The sequence below is a fragment of the Manis pentadactyla genome, chromosome 3 (genome assembly GCF_030020395.1).
Source record: "Manis pentadactyla isolate mManPen7 chromosome 3, mManPen7.hap1, whole genome shotgun sequence".
In the NCBI taxonomy this organism is placed as follows: domain Eukaryota; kingdom Metazoa; phylum Chordata; class Mammalia; order Pholidota; family Manidae; genus Manis; species Manis pentadactyla.
In genome coordinates, this window is record NC_080021.1 from 125,897,909 (window position 1) to 125,917,720 (window position 19,812).

The 19,812-nt window shown below is 46.3% G+C and overlaps 1 protein-coding gene across 6 annotated transcripts in view; it reads right to left on the minus strand.

Annotated features, from left to right (window-relative positions):
* SPIN1 (spindlin 1) overlaps positions 1-19,812 on the minus strand; it is a 98,727-nt gene that overhangs the window by 25,086 nt on the left and 53,829 nt on the right. The gene's annotated exons all lie outside the window — the stretch shown is intronic.

Consider the following 19,812-nt stretch of genomic DNA (forward strand, 5'->3'; position numbering starts at 1 on the left):
AAAATCCACAGATAAGGAACCAGCTTCAGCTGGACTGTGTGCTGCAGATGAGAAAATCCTGAGCCGACAGGCCCCCCATGGCCGAGCACACCTCTACAGGCACAAAGCTCTCATCAGGTGCACATCAAATAGTGATGAGCAACTGGCAAGGGCACCAACTTTTTTAAAAAACAATTTACTGTAGACAGTAATATTTAAAACTACAGTTGTATATATTTTAAATACACCGGTTTGGTAAACTTCATGTTTGTGAAACAGAGACAGGTTTTAGCAAACCATGAGGGCTGTCTGGATGAGGCCTCGAACTGGCTGATGCAGCTCTTGGCTTAGGTAAGACGGGACCACCACCTGGGGAACTGAGAGAAGGCTTCCCCATCACATCACAAGAGGTGCATGAGGTTCCCTGCAGGGCCGTGGGGAGAGGAGGAAATGCGTCCTGCCCCAGACCTCAAGGCTCTGTGAACACCATCAAGACAGCCCTCCAGGAAGGTGGAGGACTTCACCAGAACACACTGATGCTGAGTAAAAAACCCTCACTGGGCAGCGCAGGCTCGGGGTCAGAGGTGAGGTGCAGACCCTGCTGCCCCCAGGAGCAACCTCAAGGTGCACCAGAGATGCAGGGCTGCGTGCTAAACTATGCCCCCAGAACGGGGATGAAAGGAGCCACATGGGAAGTATCTCACCCCTCCTCACATATGGGGTTCCCAGGAGAGATCGGGGTGCAGCCCCAACTGGAGGATGTAGCAGCAACCCCAAGGATGCACCGATGGCCACAGCAAGCAGACCCCCTTCACACCCACAAGGGAGGCGGAAACCACCCTGTTACCCACACCAGAGCCCAGAGGTGACACAAGATGACAGAGAGAATCAGACGGGCTGGAAACCGGTAGCAACTGAGACCTTTCCAGACGCGAAGAAGAAACCAGAGGAACGTGCAGGAAAGGATGATAGGAAGGAGGCAGCGGGGCCCCCAGTCAGCTGCAGCGCCTAACCGGCACTAAGGCCAAGAGAGAGCAAACACTAGAACAAACCAAGAATGTCTTGAAGTAGAAGAAATAACAGACAAACGCTCCCCTGGGAAAACTGGTCCAGAAAGGCCAGAGCTAGGAACACAGGTGGAGTTGGAGGAAAATATATCTTGTGGGCATCCCACCACGTGTGGGAGGAAAATCAGAAAATGACTGTGAGCCTATGCCAGCAGACAGTGGAGTGACTCCAGAGGTTCCAGGAGAGGGCATGAGCCAAGGCCCCCTGAGCAGCCAGGAATTCCACACTGACCTCCAGTGACCAGCAACAGATGATACTGTGCAGTTTAAGAACTCAGGAACAGGTTCTCACGGTGCTTCCTGGGGTGACAGGATAGCCTCAGATAGTTGCAGAACACTGGCAAGTTTCCACAGAAGCCCCCAGCAAACACCACATACACCTAGGTGTGGAACAAAGTGGGGACAAGAGCAAGAGAGCAAACAGAATGTGACTGTCGCCTGCTTGGACACCGGAGCTGACACCACCCTACACAAGGGGAGAAGGGCAGCCACCCTGCATCGTACTATGCCCTGCACGTATCACACTGCTCACAAACAAAAGGAGGGCGGCGGCCCTGGGTCTAGGAGTCTATTTGCACCACTTCCCCAACAGATCTGCTTACTCTATATCTATGTCACAAAACTTCAAACCTTTCCATTATTGTTACATTAGTTATGTGATGTGATAATTATGACACTCTGAAAGCTCAGATGGTAGTCAGCATTTTTTAGCAATAGTGTTTTTTTAGTGTACATAGTTCTTTTGACATGCTATTTATTGCACATTTAAAAGACTACAGTACAGTGTAAACCTAACTTTTATATGCACAGGGAGAACAAAAAATTCATCTAGCTTTTTTTCAGTATTCACTTTGCTGTGGGGGTCTGCAAAAGAACCTGCAGTATCTCTGAGGTGCGTACGTGCATGAAGGAGAAGCCCGCTGAAAAAAAGGCTATTTCTTTTAATGAAGTGCTTTACATTCAATGGAGAAAGAGCTAGATTCAACATGACTCCTGGTAAGGAATCGCTCTGTCACCAAACACAGTGATGTAAAACTCAGTGAGAGGAAATGCTATAAGGCACCACCATGTCTGTAACTGGTAACTACTAACAACACCAAGACTCAAAAGAAGGTAGACCTCAGGCCTTTTCATAATCCTCGGGGAGTGCCACCACATCCAACTGGCCCTTGGCCGGCCAAGGGGACCTTTCTCTTGGAATACAGGAATCAGCAATTGATTACCTTCGTTCTTCTAATCTTTAGGCAGAGTGCTAGTAATTTGTTCTAGGTTACAGGACCTGGCTTTCTCCACTGAGGAAGGAATTCACTCCTATGCACTTTTCTGTCATTCGCCATCATAAGTAAATGCAGCATCTTCACAGGTGAGATAGTTCATTTAATGTGTCAACTGGGCTGGGCCACAGCACTCAGGCACTGGGTCCATCACTACTTCAAATGTTTCCTGTGGAATTATTTTTCTAGAAAAACAACATGTAAATCAGCAGATGCCCTCATATCATAGGTGGGCTTGTTCATTCATTTGGAAATCTTAGGAAATGCTCTCCCAGCAGGAAGGCACAATTCTGCCTTCTGACTCAAGGCAACATCAGCAACTCCCTGGGTCTCTTGATCCTTCTCCCGCTCTACCCCCACATGGGACAATGTAGGCATGCACATATGCCAGGGACTCGGTCTCTGGAGAACACGGACTACATCCAGGAGAGACTATAGCTAGATTCAGACCTGTGACATTTTCTGTTATGATTCCCAAGGAGCCAAATACATGGAGCCAGTGACAGCATAAAGGGGTCCATGTGGACCAGCATGGCAGGGGGCACATAGGGTGCAGGTCTCCACTGCTCCTGAATTGAGACAGGCAGGGCGTAGCTCTAATCTCACGTCTTGTAACAAGCAGTTTTCAGCCTGGTCTCCTCAGGCAGCACATGGGCTGCCCACTCACCTCACCTACACAGGACTAGAAGCTGGCCAGTAGGCGGTCCTTCTCAAAGTAGCTCCTATATCCTGAATTCTGAAGACACTCCATCCTTCCTTCTACTTGCATTGTTTCCTCACCTTCCTGGAGGTAGTTTTTATCACTGCTTTAGCTGGGGAATAGCATACGGGTCGGCTGTGACACTTGTGTTCTCCCTGCAATGGTTCACTTTTAATCCTCACCCTTTCTTTTTCCTGTACTGGTGAGAGGAGCAGTTTCTTTGCACCAAATAAAGCTTTGAGTGGAAACTACAGATCTTATTTCTGGTCTTAGTGGCAATTACCTCTACTTTCATTAATGTTTCTACTAATATCTACAGTTAATTAAAACCTGTACTTTACCTTCCCGAGCCCAAGCAAGACTAAAACACACAAAACTTCTTAGTAAGTGAAGGAAAATTTTTAAACAGCTACAGCTCATCATATGTGACCCCACCTGGCCACTTTGACCACTGCTGAATTTGGGCTTTCATTCCAAACTATTTTCCATTTTGCTACTACCTTAAGAATACTTTTAAACATTACATTTTTTAGAAACAAGGAAGGAATTTTGTTGCTTTTTAACACTTTCATCTTTTCTCATGTTCATTTGTCCTTCTAGATATATCCTCTGATAAATCAGATAGGGTTCATAAATGTAAACTCCAAATTCCCACAGCCTCAAAATAGTTACCCTCATCCCTGAATTGCCTAAAACACAAACCAGGTTCAACATCATTTTCGCTCAAAACTGTCTGAAAAATGTATTTTCACTGTCTTCTACCTGCCAGAGTTACAGACATCAGACGCCAACTGGATCCTTGGTTCCTATGAAGGGAATCTGTTTTTCTCTGAGTTGCTTTTACAAAGTTCTCTGTTCCTGGATTCTGAAATGTCACCAGGACTTGTGACGTGTTTTTAATCACCCCTCATCACCACTTAGTCAGTGTAAAGAGCTGTGCAAAGCTGCCTTTCCCACTTACCTGGCAGCCTGCCCACCCCCTTTCTGAACCCCTATCACACCAAGGGAGTATGTTTAGAGTGGCCCTCTGTGATATCATTTCCCTTAGCTGTTCAAGAAATCTGAGCTCCTTTTTCCTCAGATTAGGTAAAATATGTAGGCTTGAATTTCAGCCTCTTTAATGAGTATCTTAATACCTTTAATTCCTACAAACTGATTGTTCATCTTGAATGCATTTCCTTTTCAATGAACCTGCCTTCTCATTTCAGAGGGCAATGCTTTCTCTCCTGACTCTCTGGGAACTTTTCAGGCTGGTCTTTGTGCTGGACCAGGTGTCGCCCGAGTGTTGGCCTTCCTCCCATGTGCTGATTCCTGGCTAGCTCTGTGTATGATTGCTTTTCATGCTGGCAGTGCTCCACAGGTGCCTGATGACGCCTGGTGTTCCTATGTTAGATGTAAGCCAAGATTAAGTGTACCTGTAGCTGTGGTGTATTTAGGCCAAGTCAGGGTTTCTGGTGTGTTGGTGAAGCAGCACGGGTTCTGGTAAGCAGCAGAGGCAGGAGCCAGGCTGTAAGTGAGGATCTGCTGCCTGCCTGCCCGCTATAGCCAGTTCCTCTCCAAAGGAGCCGGACATGGCAGCCAGCCTTGGCGGTCTCTGACCTGCACATCCTCAGGTCTAGTCTGAATACCTACTTTTTGAGTTTTCAGCCCTAACTGGCTGAGAACTCCTCAGTTCAGCTTAGTTTTTATATTAATCTGTTGCCATATGCTTTATCCCTTCCAGAAACTCCTGTGTTCTGGTCTGCTGATAGGATGGCCTTTCTACATCAGTAACAGAAACCGCAGATTTTGAGGAGTTACTTTAATGCAAATTATGGTTGGGTATATGGATATAAACCTCCTAGCAAACAATTTGTGATTCTGTGCCTAGGAGTTTATTCAAAGAAAACGGGTATGCAGAAATACACCACCACTGGCAATGCTACCAGTAGCTCACAAGGGCACACTGGGAAGAGCGAGCAGCAGCAGGTCCCATGGACTCAACAGTTACCTGTCTACAGCAGGAGTGACTACAGGCTGTCTGGGATATAATTAATGAGTTACAAGAAATACTATTTGGTCATTCATATGACCAAATATGTATTTCTCAGGTATATTGGTCTTGATCCACAGTTCCTGAGAACACCACAGTCTTAAAGGTGAAATGGTGTTTTGTCATGTTAATGGAAGATTTTTGGATCCTATCCCAACCCCAGGGAGGGGCCAGAGGCCAAGTCAGCCAGAAGGCCTCCACCTGCCACCCAGCCAGGCCCCAAGCTCCACGAGGATTAGAAGCTCCTTTATTTAGGACCTTGCCCTGTGTCTTCTCTGCATCTGGCTGTTACCTTGTATCCTTCATGGTCTGCTTTATTAAACTAGTAAACGTAAGTGCTTTCCTGAGTTCTGTGAGCGGCTCTAAGAAAATCAATCAAACCCAATGGGGAGGTCATGGGAACCTCCAGTCTGTAGACAGTAGGTCAGCAGCGCAGGGAACCACCTGGGGCCTGCGACTGGTGCCTAGAGTGGGGGATGGAGGGCAGGCTTGTGGGACGGAGCCTTTAACCTGGTGCTGTCTCCAGGCAGACAGCATCAGAATTGAGTTGAGTTCTCTGACACCCTACTGGTGTTTGAGAATTGCTTGTGTTAGTTATGTGTGGGAAGACTACCTCCCACATACTCACACACATGGGAATTGGGTCCGGAAACCTAAATGGAGCTATATTGCTATGACTGCTCTGTATAATGTTGTCACTGTTATACATATATGTAGGGAATTTCATTTGGTGTTGGGTGAGTGGGATTCACATTAAAGCCAAAGAACTCAAAGACTTAAAAAATCCAAAAATGTAGAAAATACAACCACATGAGAAATTTTATATACACACTTATCCATAAAGATATGTAGAAAAAAGACTTTCAAAATATACATTAAATGTTAACAGTTATAGTCCCTGAATGATGGCACTAGAAATGATTTTCTTCCTCTGTCTTTACCTGTGCTTTCAATGTTTCCTACAATGACTTAAGCACCTGATATTTACAGGCAGGCAAACACACTTTTTAAGTTAATTACTGCTAAGTTAATACAACATGTCCTAATTCTGCAAGGAATTACATATAAAAACAGATTTATACTTTTTGATATTATCAGTTCTGTTATCTTATTTCTACTGCCTTTCACTAGTCAGGGCTAATTCTACTTTTAGAACTTCATTTCATTAGCTCCACAAGAATTAAAGGTCTTACATAGATACTATTTCTGCCCAATTCATCTAACAACTTAAATTGACTGAAAAGGCAGAGGTGACAAAGACAGTATTCACCCCAATGAACACTGAAGGCAAAAGAAACACATAATTAGCTAATACTACCTTTAAAAGCAGAAGCCAAGTTTTCCAGAAGCCAAAAAACTGGGCCTTGAATGCCCTTGAAGTCAAAGTTCACAAGGAAGAGTGTTTAAAAAATACTTTTAATTTATAATATAAAATATTGTTTAATATTAAGGGTGGAGAAGTACATAGTGTTAATAAATTGATTTAAGTTATTCTTGAAGATAAGGTTTAGAACTTCCCTGAATACCTAGTTATTGGGCAAAATGTTGGTAGCTGTTGACAGCAGGTGACAGGGATTCACCATGTACACTATACACTACACTATTTTTGTGTGTATTTTGAATTTCCCATACCTTGAAAAGTTAAAAATTATATATTAAACAAATTCTTAAATTTTACTTTACTTTTAAATTGCTAATTTAGTGAAAAATCATAACTAATAACTGAAACTGTTTACATGAGTTGAAACAGTACATATCAAAGCAAATGAACAGGAACATGTCAGGTTACTGGAAGAAGTATGAAAAGAACAGAAACAGTTTGGTCATCTCTGGACACTTCCATCATCTAAGAGCGGCACAAATGGAGATGTGTGGGCAACACTTTAGTTTTTTTTTTAAAACGAGGCCCCTTTAATATAGTGGTTCTGACTTAGTTCACCCCAGATGTCTGCGTCTGCAACAGCCTTCAATCTCTTACATTTTCTTGGGAAAGAAATCTTTCTAACTACAGTTAACCAGGCAGCCAATAAACCATGATGCTGTTCACAGGTCCAGGACTTTTCATTCAACCTGGGCATCCACACTCACAACTGAGGCAGACAAAAGCAGCATCATGCCCAGGCCCATACATTTCACAAATGAAAGCAAAGACCAGAATTAAACACCTATGATCACGTTCTTTGTTTCTTCCCCTCAAAAGCTACTTCTTTAAACAAATAGTTCAAGAAAAAAGCAGTGTCTGAAAGCAGCTGACTTCATTAGGATACCCTAACTTCTGTGCTGAAGGCTCAGGCTCTTCTCACACTTTCAGCGGGAGTAAATGGTGACCAATTACACAGCATCCAGCCAATTCTACCCTGTCAACTGTGTTCGGATTTCACACAGCCTGGCTCAGTTCTCTGATGAGCCTGACACACTACCTCCCACAATGGTTTAGGCAAGTGTTCCTCACAGGCTGGCATGCATCCAATCACCTGGAGAGTTTGTGAAAAGAAACTTCCAGGCCTCTCCAGAGATTCTGATCCCACTGGGTAGGGCTTGAGAAGGACCACAAACTTCCAACAAGCTCCCAGGTGCTGCTGACCAAACACCACATGTGGGGAGCACTAATTCAGAACGAACATGCATCCATGTTCCCAAAAAGTAAATCGAGACTGTAGGACATTGTCTTGCCAGGGAGTTTCAACCCCGGGGGCAAGTCGCTATGGATTCAGTGTGACCAAAGAAATGACAGTAGAACATTCTTGGGATGAAAGCATTTATTACCTGGCTTGTTCTCCTGGTGGTAGGTCGAGCACTAGTGTTTCTGCCTCCAACCAGAGCACTGGGCAGAGCTCTCTGTATAGTGCAATAATAGCTTATTGCCTATGGGTGTGGAAGCAGGAGCCTAGCAACAGGCCAGTTACAGCATCAAGTGGTTTAAGTTCAGTGAGGATCCTGGCCACAGGAACCCCAACTTCCCCATACTCCACCCCTCCAGGATTCTCGCCTTACAATCTACATGCTCTCAATCTTGGGCAATGGTCCCTGTGCGAGAAAGCTGGAACACTGTGACCAGATTCCACAACAGCAACAGAGGATAACAACAACTTAGAGATAACAAAAATTAAGATACAACAAGATTTTGATACAGGTAACAAAAATCATAATAATCCTCAAACCAGAGGAGGTTCCCAACCCACTAAGACCTTAGGGGGAATAACTTAGAGATAGCAACAAAAATTAAGATACAACAAGATTTTGAACAAAAATTATAATAATCCTCAAGCCACAGGAGGTTTCCGATCCACAAAGACCTTAGGGGCAGTAAGATACACATGTCTTAATGACACCAACATAGGCAAACCTTGTCCATCAGGTAGGATGCATACAAGAGAGTGGTCCTGTGATAGGACTGTAGCAGAAAAGGGGTCCAGTCCAGGTCTAGTATATCATACTTTGACTCTTCTCCCCATGGGGGTTACAGAAGGGTCTACATATAGTGCTACTGGAGCTGCATGCACTGACCATAATGATAAAACACAAATCACCGGTAAGATTGCTCCTAACTCTGGTCGTTCAGGATATACTACTGTGATCTTTGGGAGTCACTCTGCTGTTATCCCAGGAATGCACAGGAGGCCAGCTTCCAGGCCTTGTCCCCAGGGTGCCAGGAGAGCCAGCCATTGTTGGTCCATGTGTCAAAAGGTCCAAGGCCACATCCACTCAATGGAGTCTCCAGGGTTTAATGCAGCTGGTGCTGGCAGCAAGATAATATTCTGGTGGCCAAACCTCAGCTTCAGTGATTCTTCCTTGGTTTGTACATGCAGTTGTATAGAAGAGGCAGCCATATGCGTTGACATGTCTACAGGGCTCAGAACTCCTTTGGGGTCTCTCAATTTAAATGTTGTAGCACGGTCCACAAGCGGACTGATTATCCCCACAGACTACTGGTATCTGACTTAAGTCCGGATGTTAACAAGCCATTGTGCCTCTCTATCAGGCCTGCCGTGGTAGGATTGTATGGCACGTGAAATTTCAATTTGATTCCCAACTGCTGCACCCATTCTTGCAGTGTATGTCCAGTAAAATGGGTGTCCTGATCCCTCTCAAATTACTTGTGGTCGACCATAGGCAGCAAAGAGACGCTCCAGGACTCTTTTGGTCATCTGCTGGTCTGCACAACAGGTAGGAAAAGCAACCAGAAGTCCAGTAGCTGTGTCCACACAAGTCATGGCATACTGATACCCTTTTGACACAGGTAGAGGCCCAATAAAGTCTATCTGCCACCTGACGAGGGATATTGGCCCCTTAGCTATTGTCCCATGCTGCTGTGGAACTCGGTGGAAGTCCCTTTTGGAGCACACTACACACTCCTGCCGGGCTCTACTAATTTCTTCAAAGGAGGCAAGCCCCACAGACGGGCTACAGCCCACATTGTCTTTTGCCCTGCATGCAACAAACGCTAATGTAACCATTGGGCTACATCAGAGGCAGGCTTTCCTTCAAACCAATGTATCTGGGCCAATTTATATGCTTCATCATTTCCTGGGGATGCCAGTGACAAATGACCTGTCACATGGTATACTGTACTCATTTTAGTCTGACCACAGGCACATAAGTCTTGCCACAATTCTTGTCCCCAAAAGGATCGGTGACCAACCAACCACTTGGCATGGTACAACGTTGGTAGTCACAGGGTCAAGCCCCGATAGACAGCTCAGTTGTCAGTGCAGACAACTACAGGGGAGGGCTCCTGGAAGACAGCCCACAACTCCGCCCACTGACTGCTCTTCCCCTCTCACATCTTCCATCCATATTGTCTCAGTATTTGGATGGAAAGCTACAGTCCTCCATTTTGGGAGCTGCCCACAGCTGGAGCCATCTGTGTACCATGCATCTTTGGATATAAGGGCTCTTCGGATATAGTACCTCCCGATAGGTACTCTCTGCTACTAATGGTTCAAAAGAAAGTTGTTCCAACTTTTCACTAGTATATGTCACTGGCACCAATAAGTGTTGTAGTTCTTCACTCAAGGGACTACTAGAGGGTACTGTGCTGCTGTAGGTAAGCACCCCACCTGGCTAGTGTGGCTGTTTGCGCCACACCACTCCTTGGCTTTTGAGTCCAGTCTCATACCCACTCCAAGATGGGATAGGTGGTTATTACCTTTATCGGGGACATTCCGGTGATGGGTTCTGTAGCCAGCAAGGCGTGATACACAGCAGCCAGTTGTTTTTCTATCAAAGTGTATTGTACCTCTGCCCCTTTCCAGAGTTGTAACCAGAATCCAACAGGTTGGCGAGTTTGTTCAAGCCGCTGCCAGAGACCCCAGCCTTAATCGTCTTCAGTCACATGAACATTGAGCTCACAGGGCCTTAATGGGTCTATCACACTCAAGGCCTGCATGGCCCTGACTGCCCGTTTTGCTGTAGTAAAGGCAGATGCACATGTCTCATCCCAGTCCCACCTGATGCCCTTTCATACCAATCGGTATAAGGGCTTCAGAATTTGTGCCAAGTGTGGGACAAACACTCTCCAGTAGCCTAGAAGACCCAGAAACTCCTGCAGCAATGCTACAGTTGTGGGGGTAGGAAAGGCCTGGACTTTATCTATAACTACTTCTGGTATAACTTTGATCTTATCCAACTAGACAACCCCAAGAATTTGACAGACAAACCAGGTCCCTGAACTTTGGTACTGTTCACAGCCCATTCTTTCTCCTGTAGATATTGCAGCAGTCTAGGTGCTGCGCCTTCTAGATCTGAGAGAGAATCGGACATGAGCATGACATCATCAATATAATGGTACAGCTGCACCGTTCATGGTTTCTCCCATGTAGCCAAGTCCTAGGCTACAAGTCCATAACAGATGGTGGGGCTGTGGAGGTATCCCTGTGGGAGGATGGTCAAAGTCCATTGCCATCCTTCCAACGTGAAGGCAAACTTTTCCTGACTTTCCTGCTCAATGTCAATGGAAAAGAAGGCATTAGCAAGAGCTACCACATAATGCTATATGTTCCTAGCTCAAGGCTGAGGGTATCCATTAGGTCTGCAATGGAGTAGACAGCACAGGGGGTATGACATTATTCAGTTCTCTGTAATCCACAGTCATATGCCAGGAGTCATCTGGCTTTTTTACTGGCCACTCTGGGGAATTGAAAGGACTATGGGTGGGCTTTATAATACCCACCTTTCCAGTTCCTGGAGGGTTTCTCCAATCTCTTTATGCCCTCCAGGCAGTTTATACTGTTTGGTATTAGTCACCCACCGAGACACAGGCAAAGTTATGGGCGGGTGCCTAGCATGTCCCCTCAGAACTGCCTTCACCACACATACTCTCAGTCTGAACACACCTGCAGTGCTGCAACCACAGACCCTGCAGGATATCAATCCCCAAAATATATTCAGGAATGGGAGAGTTATACACAGTATACTCTTTTGGGGGTGGACACCCTATTCCCAAAGGGGTTTGGGCTTGTTTCACTCTGATAGCCTCACCCCCATATCTATCTATGACAGTGGGGGTCCCGGGGAACCGCTCAGGGTTACCATGAATCAGTGAACATTCAGCCCATGTCCACCAGAGCCAGGACACGTTGTATGTTCACTGGGGACCAATGGGTAGCTACTTCAACATGTGGCCTCCGGTCCCCCACTGGTCCCTCAGGGCAGACACCTTGACCTTCCCCTTAGCAATTTCAACATGTGGCCTCCAGTCCCCCACTGGTCCCTCAGGGCAGATACCTTGACCTTCCCCTCAGTCAAACCGTGTTCCCCAATCACCTTCCTGTGTGGGCTCAAGTGAGGTTGGTTCGTTCTCCAGCACGAAGTCTTGCAAACACACAGGCTGGACTTGTGGCTCTGTCTCTGACCTCTGCCTCTTTGGTCTTAATGGCTGGAATTGCTGCTCTGGTTTCAATTGTTGCCATAGCTCCAGTAAGATCCTATTTGACTTCCCATCTGATTTCCTCCCATCTGCTCCTGGCCTGTATTAAATCAAGCCACATCTGGGTCCTCGTAACCTTGATGGGCCATTTAAATTCTTCTTCTAAGTAGCACACCTTATTTCTTTCCATGTTCTCATTGCTTCAGCCTCCTCTAAGCCAGCTACTGTACATGTAACCTCGCTTATGGGCTGCCCTAAGTAAGGGGCCAGAGTGGCCACTAGAGACCCAAAGAGGGATGTGGGAGCCATTTGAAACACAATGTTTCTCATCTCTATAGTGAAAGGTTCCTCATCTGGGCCATGATTCTCTGGACTATAGATGGCATTTCTTATGTCTAGCTCCCATAGCACCTGTTAAAGAGCTCAGCATATGCCTACCATCTAGCAGGGGAGGATGGCAGATCACCTGGATTGGGCTCCACGGCAGCCATAAGCCAATCGAGAAGGGGGTGACTCCCTGGGGTCTTGATGTGCATTTTGTAATTGTTGCCTCAAAGCAGGCTGCACTGTCAGGGAAGCCAGCTTTCCTATCTCTGATCCCGACAGAACAATCCCATCCACCCCTAAGTCCCATAGACGCAGGAGCCAAGCTGATACTGACTCTGAGGGCTTCTGTCTAAACCGGGAGCCCAAATCCACCAGCTCAGCCTGAGTACAGGGATGGACCATAGAGTGTTCCACGATCTGGGGAGGGGACTGCACCTCCACTTGGGGAACCCTCGACTGCTGTGTCTGTTTTCTTTACAACCACTGGGTGTGCTTTCAATACAGGAGGCACCAGTGCCCCCAGCACCATCCCTTCATCCTTCCCCAGCTCCTTCATTTCCGGGGCTGATAGCACCTTTCTCTCCCCTCCCCCTAGTGCCTCCTCTGCTACAACCTTTACCTTTTCTACAGCGCCTCGCACCAATGCTAGCTCAGTCTTCAGAAGCTCTCTTTACCTTCACCTCAATGCTTTGCCATTGGCATTCTTGTGCCGCCTCCACCTGTGCTTCCCTCAGGAGTTCGTCTTTTTCCTTGATGGCCTCTTCCTCCCTCAGAGCACCTGGCAATGCTGCCATCTCATTCTGTAAGGAATATTTTATCTCTTCAACGGCACCTTGCTGCTGGCATTCTCGTGCTGCCTCCTCTCACATCAATGCCATTTCCTTCCTCAGGGAATCCATAGCAGTTTGCAGCTCGCATTCTCATGCTGCCATTTCTTGGGTCTTTTTCAGGAGCATGTCCTTCTCTTCTGTGGACTTTTTTAGTACTGTGAGAAGCAGCCAACCCACAGTCCCTGCTGCCTCACGGGCACTCTGTCTTTCAAAAGACCTACTTACTATACCAAGGACCACCCCTACTACCTCAGGTGTCACCTCCACCTGCCTCCAGTCCCGGGGTGGGGCCCAGCCCTCTAGGAGGCAAGCCACCTCAGACCACATACCCACTGGGGGACAATCCACTGTCTCCCCATTCACAGGGGTAGCCTGCTGAAGCATCCCTCCCATAAGGGCAGCCTGTCTTTTTCCTTGGTCAACAATGAACTCTGCCAACTGTTTCCAATTGTCTTGCCAATGGATTTCAGCCACAGGCAAGTTAGCTATAGATTCAGTGTGACCAAATGTGAATGAAATGAAAGTTCCTGTGGGCAGGATTCTCACCAGATCCTGGTTGGCTAGCTCACTACACACGTGTGGGCAATACATTGCTATTAACTCTATATTACAGAGCCCCCACCCAGTGCTCTGGGCAACATGGTGACACGGCTGCAAGGCTGCAAGGATGCAGGAAAGCAAAGGCTGGAATGGTGGCAGCGTCGAGGACAGAGGCTTAGAGGATGGCTGTGCAGGCAGAGGGGCCCAGAGGAAGAGACAGGCTTGCTGCAAGCAGACTCGCTCTGAATGGATGAGATTTTAGTGGCTGACCTGCCACCATGGAAATAAAGTTGGATATAACCCTTTCACCCCAAGAACGTTCTACTGTCATTTCTTTAGTCACATTGAATCCATAGTGAACTTGCCTGGGGCTGAAACCCATTGGCAAGACAATTGGCGACAGTCTGCAGGGTTCATTGGTGACCAAGAAAAAAGAGCAGGCTGCCCTCATGGAAGGAGTGTTTCAGCGGCTGCACCTATGGACGGGAAGACATTCGAGTGTCCTCTGTGGACATGTGGTACTGTGAACAGATGGAGGACTGGGCTCCACCCCAAAAGAAAGCTGACTGAAATGGCGTCACCCAGAAGGGCTGTGGCTCAAGAGGAAGCAGCAGCCCTGGAAGGAGTAGCACGGGAATGCGGGCTGCCAGGTGCCATGGGGCAAGTGAAGGATGTAGTGGAGCCATCAGCCCCAGAAATGGAGGAGCAGAGGTTTGACGAACAGGGTGGGTGGAGGCTCTGCTGATGCCAGAGGCATCAGCCCCAGTTGAGACCCCACCTGGTGGAAAGCCAGAAGGACTTGGCAACCGTGGGTTCCTCCAGGAGGGGTGCGGCCCCCTCCTCAGGCTGTGGAACACTCCATGCCCTGCTTGTATCCTCAGGCTCAAGCACAATAGGAAATACGGTCTGCTTCTCGCAGGAAGAATTTAAAGGGACCTGTGAAGGTCACGAGGATGCAGATGTAGGTTGGTTTGAAAAGGCAGGAGGAGACAGAAAGAAATTGGATGACTGGAGCTGTGGCAATTGAGACCAGAGCAGCAGTTCTGGCTGAAGATAATACAGAAGGCAGACATAAAGCAACAGGATCGGCCTGTGTGTCTGCAAGACTTTTTACTGGAGAGGCAGGAGAAGGTGAGTACTGTAAGGCCCACCCATAGTCCTTTCGGTTAACTCATTTGAGTAGAATTGATTTGAATACAACCAGGATAATCACTTGGTGGCAATCGATCCTCTCTGGCTTGAGGGTCATTATAATTTGTTATAACTGGTTTAAATACAGCCTGGATGCAATGGATCTCCTCAGATTTGAGCGTTATTATAATTGGTTGTAATTTTTGTTATTTGTATGTTGTCATAGCCTCTGTTGTTATTATGGAATTTGGTTACAATACTCCAGTTTTCTCACACAGGGACCATTGCAGAGGATTGAGGGCACAGAGCTTAAGAGGAGAGAATCCTGGAGGGGTAGAGTGTGGATAAAATGAAAGTTCCTGTGGCCAGGATTCTCACCTGGCCCTAGCTGGCTAGCTCACTACACACATGTGGGCAATACATTGCTATGACCCTATATAAAGAGCCTCTCCACCTAGTGCTCTGGGCAACATGGTGGCATGGTTGCAAGGCTGTAAGGGAGCAGAGCAGAGGCAGGAGTGGTGGCAGCGTAGAGGACAGAGGCCCAGAGGACGGTTGTGCAGGCAGAGAGGCCCAGAGGACAGCTATGCAGGCAGAGAGGCCTAAAGGACGGCTATGTGGGCGGAGAAACCCAGAGACAGAGACTGGCTTGCTGCATGCAGACTCGCTCTGAGTGGACAAGATTTTGGTGGTTGACCTACCACCATGGAAATAAAGTTGGGTATATAACCCTTTCACCCAGAACGTTCTACTGTCATTTCTTTGGTGTCTTGCCAATGGATTTCAGCCCCAGAGTATGGATTCAATGTGACCAAAGAAATGACAGCAGAACGTTCTTGGGGTGAAAGAGTTTATTACCCGACTTGTTCTCTCAGCGGCAGGTTGAGCACTAGCGTCTCTGCCCCCGCCCAGAACACTGGGCCAAGCTCTCTACATAATGCAATAATAGCTTATTGCCTACAGGTGTGGAAGTGGTAGCCTAGCAACAGGCCAGTTACAGCATCAAGTGGTTTAAGTTCAGTGAGGATCCTGGCCATAGGAACCCCAACTTCCCCACAGAGATATTCATGTATTTTAAAGTTTTGAAAGTACTATTCATATTATTTTGTCATCAAGAGTAGAAATCCTGTGTTAAAGACCCTCCATCTTTTACCTATACTCCCTTAATGACTTTCACTGACAGCTAGCCCTCATCAGGCACTAAATAGCTCATGTTGGTAGCCAATATTTAAAGGGCACCACACTTGTTTGTTAAATTTTCAGCTACTACAACTACAAACCAGTAAGTACCTGTCACACACCATCCATTTTGTTATATAACCGAGCGACTGACATGCTTTCCTTGTTCTGTTTTAGTCTGTGATGTAAAAGCAGCTGTCTTACTCTGTGTTCCAGGAGATTTCAGAAGAAAACAAGGATTACATCAAAGTAGCTGTCTTTTGCAGGACGCACACCACTAAAGAGAGAGAGAAAATACTGCTTCTTTGTCCTTGCTGCTTAGCACAAGGTCTACAGTCGGTAATGACCTACCTAGCTTAAAGGGTCGAGAAAGAAACAGAAGAAAAAACTCAGCTTCCCACCCCAGCACTAGGGATTCTTTGCCTTATGATGTCTACACACCACGTACCCTCAAAACACCAGAGACTATGGCACACATCCACATGCCTCGAGGGCCCCCAAAGCGCTACTGGCCTTCACTGGTGTAATAGTTACTGAAGGTTGATGAGACAGTATTACATGTTTTGGCTGATATAAGACTGTCAACACCATGCTTCATGTAGATACCTGTGCCAATAGTTTTCTAGTCTGTGTGTTTATGACTGAAATAACTCATTTTTCAGATATGAGACAACAGAACAGTGCTTTGGGGTAGGGGTATGCATTCTGAAGTCAGACTGTCCTGCTGAGTCCTATTTACAGGGCCTCAGACAGGTTCCTTACAGGGGCTTTAACAGGTATGTGCATAAAAGGGTTCCTGGTTCAAACTGCACAGGGATGCCGTAAAGACCACAGCAGGCACAAGTATACAGTGCTAGTGACTAGGATACATGTCCATAAAGGGGAAGGAAACACTCCCTGCCAACACCACTGTTCAGTGTGTACCAGCTCCTGCTCATCTCCTACATGGAGGTTAGTGGAAAATGCACCAATGCTAAGTCACACTTCCAGGCAGCATCCTGAAAGGAAATTCCACCCCTCAAATTAGGAAAGAAAAACCACCAGATTTACATTTGCAAAGAACCATTACAGTTAAATTCACCTTAGATGCTCCAACCATACTCAAGATGCAATTCATTGTGGATGCATTTCCCAGCCAACCTTCTGAAAGGCCTGTCCCCCAGTTTGCCCCAAAACACAGCAAGGGGCCTGGCCTGCAGGATACACAGGCCTTCGCTTCCATTTGCCTTAAAAACAAATGCCACCAGCTATGTCACAGTTTCTAGGGCAGGAAGTTGCTCCAAGTACCCCAGGCCCAACTCCACACACCTGGGACAGTGACTACTGTTCTCAGGACACTGGCTCAGATGGCACTCATCTCACAGCCTCTCCTGTGACTGCCAAGCCAGCAGAGGTGCCTGCATATGGAGCTACTGCTCAGCCTCCCTGAATCAAGGTGGGAAACAATGGCTCCTGAGCAGGACATGCAAGGAGTCCTAGGGACCTACTCCCCAGAAGGCTGCAACAGAGGCAGGCAAGGGCAGAGTGAGGCTCCAGCACTGCTTCTCTGTATGTGGTATATCCTAAACATTTAATTTGTTGAAAAGTTTCTATGCTGAAAAGCTGAAACCCCACTATCAACACTACGATTTGTAGACACAAGTCAGCTGAGTGCCAGGCAAAGAGACTGGCAAAGGCGGCCAGCTGGCTTCCAATCCAAAGCCAGCTACTGGGCCACACCTGCCACCAGCCCCGCCCTGCTAGCCTTCCGATGGGCAACTAGTAAAAACCATCATTTGTGAAACATGGTAACTTTTGCTTGGGTCTTTTTTTCTACTCTACCCACCTTTATTGCACTGAGTTTAGGAAAAAAAGGGAAATGTGACTGCCAACTTTTCATTTCAACTTCCCTCTTTGCTACACAGTAACACAGTCATGGCTTCCACCCAGTGAGGCAAGCACACCTTTGATGAAAACATCAAATCATGTTCCTCGATTGTGGCGCATACAAGACAAGATCTTTTTTGGGCTGCTGCACATATGAACTGCAAACATGTAACAGGTATGTGTTTATTCCTTGTAGTTCAAGGAGAAAGGAACTAGTACATCCCAGTTGTGAGTTAACAAACAAATACTGCCCAAGATGAGGCATATGAAACCTCCTTGAAACCAAATATATTAATAACAGGCCCAAAAGTTCAGACCCACAAATGCCTGAAATCCTAAGTGAATATTTAATCATACCTATCTGGAAATGTGTACAAATTGATAAAACACAACGCATTACAATCTTAAGGCCATGGTAAAACTGGCAATACCCTAACTGGCAAAATCTGCTCTACATGAACAGTTCTAGTCTTGCAAAGTTAGTGTGTAATTTGCTTTTCTTTCCCATTGTTTTTTTTATTTATTTTATTTTGGTATCATTAATGTACAATTACTTCAACACATTATGGTCACTAGATTCCCCCTAATATCAAGTCCCCCACACATACCCAATTACAGTCACTGTCCATCAGCACAGCAAGATGCTATAGAGTCATTACCTGTCTTCTCTGCTTACACTGCCTTTCCCATGTACCCCCCCGCTACATTATGTGTGCTAACTGTAATGCCTCTTTTCCCCTTATCCCTCCCTTCCCACCCATCCTCCCCAGTCCCTTTCCCTTTGGTAACTGTTAGTCCATTCTTGGGTTTTGTGAGTCTGCTGCTGTTTTTTTCCTTCAGTTTTTTCTTTGTTCTTATACTCCACAGATGAGTGAAATCATTTGGTACTTGTCTTTCTCCCCCTGGCTTATTTCACTGAGCATAATACCCTCTAGCCCCATCCATGATGTTGCAAATGGTAGGATTTGTTTTCTTCTTATGGCTGAATAATATTCCATTGTGTGTATGTACCGCATCTTCTTTATCCATTCACCTACTGATGGACACTTAGGTTGCTTCCATTTCTTGGCTATTGTAAATACTGCTGCGATAAACATAGGGGTGCATATGTCTTATCCAAACTGGGTTGCCGTATTCTTAGGGTAAATTCCTAGGAGTGGAATTCCTGGGTCAAATGGTATTTCTATTTTTAGTTTTTTGAGGAACCTCCATACTGCTTTCCACAATGGTTGAACTAGTTTACATTCCCACCAGCAGTGTAGGAGGGTTCCCCTTTCTCCACATCCTTGTCAACATTTGCTGTTTGTCTTTTGGATGTTAGGCCCACTGTTATTTTTCATCATTACCTCGAATCTATGGCTCATCATTTGATTTAATTGCTATCCTGTTTGTGCCAAGAGATGGTTTGCAATTTAGGGCACTGATGTGACAATGGAGGGAGATGAGTGATCAGGTACTTGGATGTAGCAGATTTATGGAGATAATGGGCAAGTGGGGGGCTTAGAGCTTATCTACCTCACTGTCACACTTTTACATGCCAGGTCACCCGTGAATGAAATATCACAAATATTAGCTCATGCATCCACATCCATGTACTCATGTAAATAATAGGCAAGTTTGGTTTGATCACCAAAAACTCTGAACAGGCCCTTTTATTCACACCCAGACCCTCCACAACACCAAGGGCCCCACCTGCCCTTCAGCTACTCCAGTGTAGTGACTAAGAGCCACAACTTTGCAACATGTGTAAGCTGGAAATAACCACAGTGAGGGGCCCAGGAGGTGCTAGGCCAAGAAGGGTCTCTTTCACCCATAACACTCTATGATCAAGACTCACAAATCGGAACCGGTTGTCCAAGTGGTTCCCATCACCAGTACCTGGGGGTATTATTAAATATGACACAGAATGAGTAGAAATTATTACTGTTATAGTATCTCAATTTTCTTCTTGGATATAACTATGTTACACACAAAACTTAAAGGAGAAAAAATTGGCTTCTGTGCTCAGGTACCTATGGA